The following is a 6,567-nucleotide window of genomic DNA, read 5'->3' as shown; positions in this document are numbered from 1 at the left end:
TCCTGACCTCGTGATCCGCCCATCTCGGCCTCCCCAAGTGCTGGGATTACAGGCTTGAGCCACCGCGCCCGGCCTGCTGCTGATGTTATAATCTTATATTTGGAAAAACATGAAGACTCCACCAGAAAACTGTTAGAACTGATAAAAAAAATTCAGTCAAGTTTCAGGATACAAAATTAACACACAAAAATTAGTAGCATTTCTATATGCCAACAGTGAACAAGAAGCCAAGAAATACAATAACCATAAATAAAATTAAATACCTAAGAATTAACTCAACTAAAGAAGTGAAAGGTCTCTACAATGAGAACTATAAAACATTGATTAAATTGAATACGACACAAAAAAATGCAAAGATATTCTATGTTCTTAGATTGAAAGAATCAATATTGTTAAAATGTCATACTATTCAATGCAATCTAAGGATTCTATGCAATTCCTATCAAAATACTAGTGACTTTCCCTATGTAAATAGAAAAAACAATCCTAAAATTTATACGGAACCACAAAAGACCCAGAAAAGTCAGTCATCCTACGCAAACAGAAGAAAACTGTTAACTGTTTGTCTTTCTGTGCCTGGCAGAGTTTACTTAACAGTTAATTTAATTGTACATTTGAAAATAACTAAAATCATATAATTTGATTGTTTATAACACAAAGGATAAATGCTTGAGGTGGCGGATACCACATTTACTCTGATGTGATTATTATGCATTACATGCCTATATCAAGATATCTAATGTACCCCATAAATATATACACCTACCATAGTATGTACTCACAGGAATTTAAAAAATGTCCACAGTACCCAAAGTGATCTACAGATTCCATGCAATCCCTATCAAAATCCCAATGACAGTTTTTATAGAAATAGAAAAAAGATCATAAAGTTCCTATGGTATCTCAAGGGACCTCAAATAGCCAGTCTTGCAATCTGGAAAAAGTATAATACAGTTGGAGGCCTAATATTTCTTTATTTGAAAACAACTTTGAAGCAACAGTAATCAAGATGGTATAGTACTGGCATGAAGACAGATGTGTTGACCAATGGAACAGAATAGAGAACTCAGAAACTTTGCCTTTATTGCCAAGTCATTTTCAACAAGGGTGCCAAGACTACTCAATGAGGGAAGGACAGTCTCTTCAACAAATGGTATTGGGAAAAATGGATATTCATGTGCAAGAAGGTGACGTTTTGTGTATACCATATGCAAAACATTAACTCTAAATGGATTATAGACCTAACCATAAGGTTAAAAACTATTAAAATTCTAGAAGAAAAAATAGGGCCAAAGCTTCAGGACATTGGATTTGGCAGTAATTTCTTGGCTATGACATGAAATCACAGGCAATGAAAGCAAAAATAGACATACTGGACCATATCAAACTTATAGATGTCTGAACATCAAAGGAAACAATCAAGAAAGTGAAAAGGCAATCTATGTAGAGGAAGAAAATATTTGAAAACTGTCTATCTAATAAAAGGTTAATATATATATATATGTCCATACATATGGAACTTCTGCAGCTCAATGACAGAAATGCAAATAACTTGATTTAAAAGTGGACAAAAGACTTGAATACACATTTTCCCAAAAAACATATACAGTGGCCCATAAGCATATGAAAAGATGTTCAACATCACTAATTATAAGAGAAATGCAAATCAAACCACAATGAGATATTACTTCATACTCATTAGAATGGCCACCATCAAAAGAACTGAAAATGGTGTTTCTGAGGACATGGAGACATTAGAATCCTTGTGTACATATAATGAAATATTATGCAGCCTTAAAAAAGAGAAAATTGTTTCACAGGCTACTGCATAGATGAACCTCAAGGGCATTATTCTAAGCAAAATAAGTCAGTCACAAAGGGACAGATGCTGCAAGAGTCCACCCATATGAAATATCTAAAGTTATCAAAATCATAGACATAGAAAGTAGAAAGGGGATTGTCAAGGATGGGGGGGAGTGGGGAATGTGTGTTCATGAGTGCGAAGTTTCAGTTTTGAAAGATGAAAACATTCTAGATACCTGATTCACAACGTGTGAATATACTCAACACCACTCAACTGCATATTTAAAATAACTACAATGGCCAATTTAATGTTGGGTGTTTATTTTTTACCACAATAATAATAAAAAAAAAAAAACAGGATTCTGTAAAGTGGCGTATCCCAGAGGCCTTTCTCTTCTCTTGTAGTTGTCTGAGTAATAAATAGGAGTGTTAATTTTCTCCTTGCGAATTGTAAAGGGCTGCTCCAAATTGCAAGTTATTAGGGAGAATTGTAAGGATATTGGTGATTAAGCTTTCCTCGTTACTGCCTCTGGGGAGGGGAAAATGGGGATGGGACAAGATGTGGGGCCACACTGAGCTGTATTGTAATTTCTTTCTTTTTCTTGTCTCTCTTATATATGGGACTTTTTTTTATAGGTATAACATGGTACATTAGGTTAAATGCCTTTCCTTGTTTGCTTATTGTTACAGAAATTTTTTTACTGGGTATTTATTTATTTACTAGGTACTTAGGGAAGGGAGATGATGTGATCTGGCTTCATTCTGCCATTTTGAATACATCTTGTGAGCATTCTTGCATGTTATTTTATTTACTAAGGAACTCATTGCTGTGACGTAACTTACTTTATATTATAACCAATGTAATATACATTGAACACGTACTCTGTCCCATACTCTGGGCAAAGCACTGAGGCTACAAAGACAAATAAGATACACTGACAGTCATGGTCTGAAGTTTGCATACCCCCAAACTTCTTTTTTTTTTTTTTTTTTTTTTAAATATGGAACGCTTCACGAATTTGCGTGTCATCCTTGCGCAGGGGCCATGCTAATCTTCTCTGTATCGTTCCAATTTTAGTATAGGTGCTGCCAAAGTGAGCACCCCCCAAACTTCTTATGTTGAAATCCAATCCCCAGTATAATGGCATTAGGAGGTGAGGCCTTTGGGAGAGGTGGAGCCCTAATGAATGGGATTAGTGTTCTTTTAAGAAGAGGCCAGAGAGCTAGTTTCTCCTCTTACCACTATGAGAAGTCAGAAGTCTGCAGGCTGGAAGAGGACACACACCAGAACCCAACTGTGCTGGCACCCTGGTCTCAGACTTCCTGCCTTATGTGAGAATAAATGTCCACTGTTTAAGACCCAGTTCAGGATAACTTGCTGTGCAGCCAAGCTGACTGAGACACTGACCGAGTCTGTCCATTCTGAAAGTGGCACAGAACAGTTCAGTGTGGTGAGCACAGGGATGGCATGCAACATCCGGGCAAGGTCTGCTCAAGGTCAGCAGGGAGAGAAGGGATGAGGACTCTGTTCTGAATCCAGGTTTCTGGGCAGGAAGGCCAGGACTTGGGACCCAGAAGAACATGCGTGTTTAACCTCGCTCTGATACAATAATTTGTCTCTGGAGAAGTTTGACTGCAACCCACTTGGAGACAAGGGCTCAGAAAAGTGCACTTTGTAAGTCTTTCTCTGTGTGTGACTCAAAGCAGTTCTTTCTAAAAAACAGGTAGTAATTCCTTTCAAAAATCTTAACAACAATGAATTAGAACAGTGATAATATCCCGTGCTGTTAGAAAAGGAGAAAGGGACATTCTGTTCATATTACTGAAACAACTATAAATTGCTTCAATGGTTTTAGAAAACAACTTGACAGAACCTATTAAAATAAAAATACGCTTGCATTTTGACACAGAAAAGCATCTTTGGGGAATCTATCCTACCGATATAATGCCATCAGTTTATAAGTCTAGGTGAATAAGGTTGTTTACTGAAGCATTATTTATAGTGTTGACAAAATAGAGAAACTGGTGTATCAACTGTCAGTACATGGAAAATGGAATGCATCTTAGTGCATCCATCTGTAGAATATTATGCATTCATTCAGGAATGTAACAATATAGTGTTAATTGAAAAGCCAATTTGCTGAGTACCATGTATGAACTGAAAAGAAGTCTTTACATTTTGAATGTGTGTGTGGAGTGCGTGTTCTATGTGTCTCTGTTTGTGGCTATGTGCATTTTTATGAGTATAGAAAGCAGTAGGGAAGGCTGTATACTAAGGTTTTAACACTGATTACCTTGGAGAAGGGAGAAGATTACTAGAGGAGGAGGAAGAAATCATTGTCTTTGACTTCATGATTCCCTGTGGTGAATTGTTGGTTTTGTTTGTTGCAACAAGCAACATGCATTACTTTTGTAGTTTGAAAGGAAAATCCAATAAGCCATGAAGAAATAAAATAAAAATCTTAACTGTGTGTGGCCAGGGGACAAATAAGGCAGGCTCGGGGTTTAGGGAATGCCCTCACCCACTGCATAACTTTCAGGTCACTGACCCCGGCCCCTCGTGCACGTGCTCATTCTGCACCATCCAGCAGGTACTGGCAGTGTGAGTGTTCGCTCTGAGAGCACCCATCAGTGTGAGAGACACTTGGCTGTTGTGTGTGAGTTCTAAGATAGTCACTCCGTCCTCTGTGAATCCATCACTCATGTAGAGCCCTACCCTAACTCTCTCTGGAGAGGAAGCACTGAGGTAGGTAAATGGGGCATCCAGGCGGGGTAAGATGTTCCATGTCATCATCCTGTGCCTTCTAAGTGACTTCTGTTCCTTTAGTCTAAACACAGTACTCCAAAAAACCTCTGAAACAGTTTCCAGGCCGGGCACGGTGGCTCACACCTGTAATCCCAGCCCTTTGGGAGGCCAAGGCAGGTAGATCACCTGAGGTCAGGGGTTTGAGACCAGCCTGGCCAAGATGGTGAAACCCCATCTCTACTAAAAATACAAAAAATTAGCCAGGCGTGGTGGTGGGCACCTGTTATCCCAGCTACTTGGGAGGCTGAGGTAGGAGAATTGCTTGAATCCAGAAGGTCACGCCACTGCACTCCAGCCTGAGCGACACAGCGGGACTCCATCTCAGAAGAAAAAGACAAAAAAAAAAAAAAAACTCTGGGCCATTGTTACCCCTCCAGACACCTGAAAGGCTTCCACCTTTTATTCTGTTTGGGCCCTCAATGGATTGAATGGTGCCCACCTACATTGGTGAGGGCAAATCTTCTTTGCTCAGTCCATTGATTCAAATGCCAACCTCTTCTGGGAACACCCTCACAGACATACCCAGGAATAACATTTTACCAGCTATCTGGGCATCCCTTAGCCCACTCAAGTTGACACATAAAATTAATCGTGGTTGTGGGATGTGTTTCGGCATGACGGTAGGCTGGGGTGCTCCCCATAGCACTTCCTTTCAGATCCACCAGAGGTGGTATTTGAAATGGAATCACTTCGTCAGATGCGCCCTGGGTTATCCCAGAGAAACGTGAAGGTGCTGGGGGAAGCACACCATCACTTGTCACTAGCCTCGGCCATGGCTTCTCATCCTAGGCAAGAAAGAGCAAAGCTTGTCCAAGAGATTCAGCACAGACTCTGAGGGAATCAGAGGTCATGATGGCTAAGAAGGGTGTCATGTCTTTAGAAAAAGGAAGTGCATTTCCTTGCACTTATGAACCCACAGAGAGAAGGTTTAAAATTTTGTTTGCCCAAATGAGGCTTTTAGACTTGTCTAGTATGTAGCAGTCCTCTCTCGCAAGACTCCGTCCACAGCTGCCGACAGCACTCCTCGTCTTTCATGACTCTTAACCTGAAGGAGGAGTGGCAGGTGTTTCGCTCACAATAGTTCATGTTCTTAGAACTGTAGTTGATCATGGCTCAAGTATCATGGGTTGAGAGTTGACCGAGAAGAGCCTTTCCTGGGAGACTGTCTTCTCTCCCCCAAGCTGTCCTCATATCCAGGAACTTAGCAGAAGATGCTGCAGAGCTAGGGTAGTGGGTAAGCCCTCGGGCTTTTTGCTGCCACCAGTTGCTCTTAAAGATCCTTTATTTTTCTTGCTCTCTTAATGTCCTAAGCCAACCTACACACTCTGATGTGGCATGGTAAACCTGTGACTTCTATGCCTCCGTGCAAAATCTTCACCTCTAGGGCTGAGGCTTGGGTGTGTGCCTTCTGAGAGTTCCATTATGTTCAAGGTCACCATCAAATATACCTTGGAATCAACTGAACCAGGCATCCTTGACTTTCTCCAGAGATCAGAGCACTGGTTCTCTAAGGGAGAAGGCAATTCCAGATATTCTACAAAGGCTTTAAAAAAATGGAATCTAGATGAGCTCTACTACATGTGCTCCTCCAACTAAACTTTACCATGTTAATCAACTCTCAGATAAAATGATACACAAAATAAATACATAGATAAAATTAAGTTTGAATGTATTTTCAAGATCAAAATAAGTGGCCCAAATTAATCATTAGCCTCCTATTTCCCAGTAGAATATAATATGAGTATCAGAAACAGAGTTGTTTAGTCCAGAGCATGTACCAGAATCCAAAGGCAATTTTTAAAATTTTATGTCCATGGTCCTTTCCACTTTATTATGATTGTCCCTGAAATTAGACTCATTCTTAGAAACATTATTGTTTATGGTGACCAGGATGAATGTCAACCTGCCCCTCAGCTTGTCCAAGCTTGAGACAGTCTTCTTCCTGACTCGTGGTCCTG

The 6,567-nt window shown here is 40.0% G+C and overlaps 1 non-coding gene across 1 annotated transcript; it reads right to left on the bottom strand.

The window, feature by feature from the left end:
- Positions 1-2,798: 2,798 nt before the first annotated feature.
- LOC117073945 lies at positions 2,799-2,905 on the bottom strand. Its single transcript, XR_004433473.1, has one exon. It is a non-coding gene; the product is annotated as a U6 spliceosomal RNA (small nuclear RNA).
- Between the last annotated feature and the right edge of the window lie 3,662 nt (positions 2,906-6,567).

This window comes from Trachypithecus francoisi, unplaced genomic scaffold (genome assembly GCF_009764315.1).
Source record: "Trachypithecus francoisi isolate TF-2019V2 unplaced genomic scaffold, Tfra_2.0 Lachesis_group4, whole genome shotgun sequence".
In the NCBI taxonomy this organism is placed as follows: domain Eukaryota; kingdom Metazoa; phylum Chordata; class Mammalia; order Primates; family Cercopithecidae; genus Trachypithecus; species Trachypithecus francoisi.
Note: the sequence above shows the minus strand (reverse complement) of the source record. Positions and strands in the feature narration are given on the sequence as shown.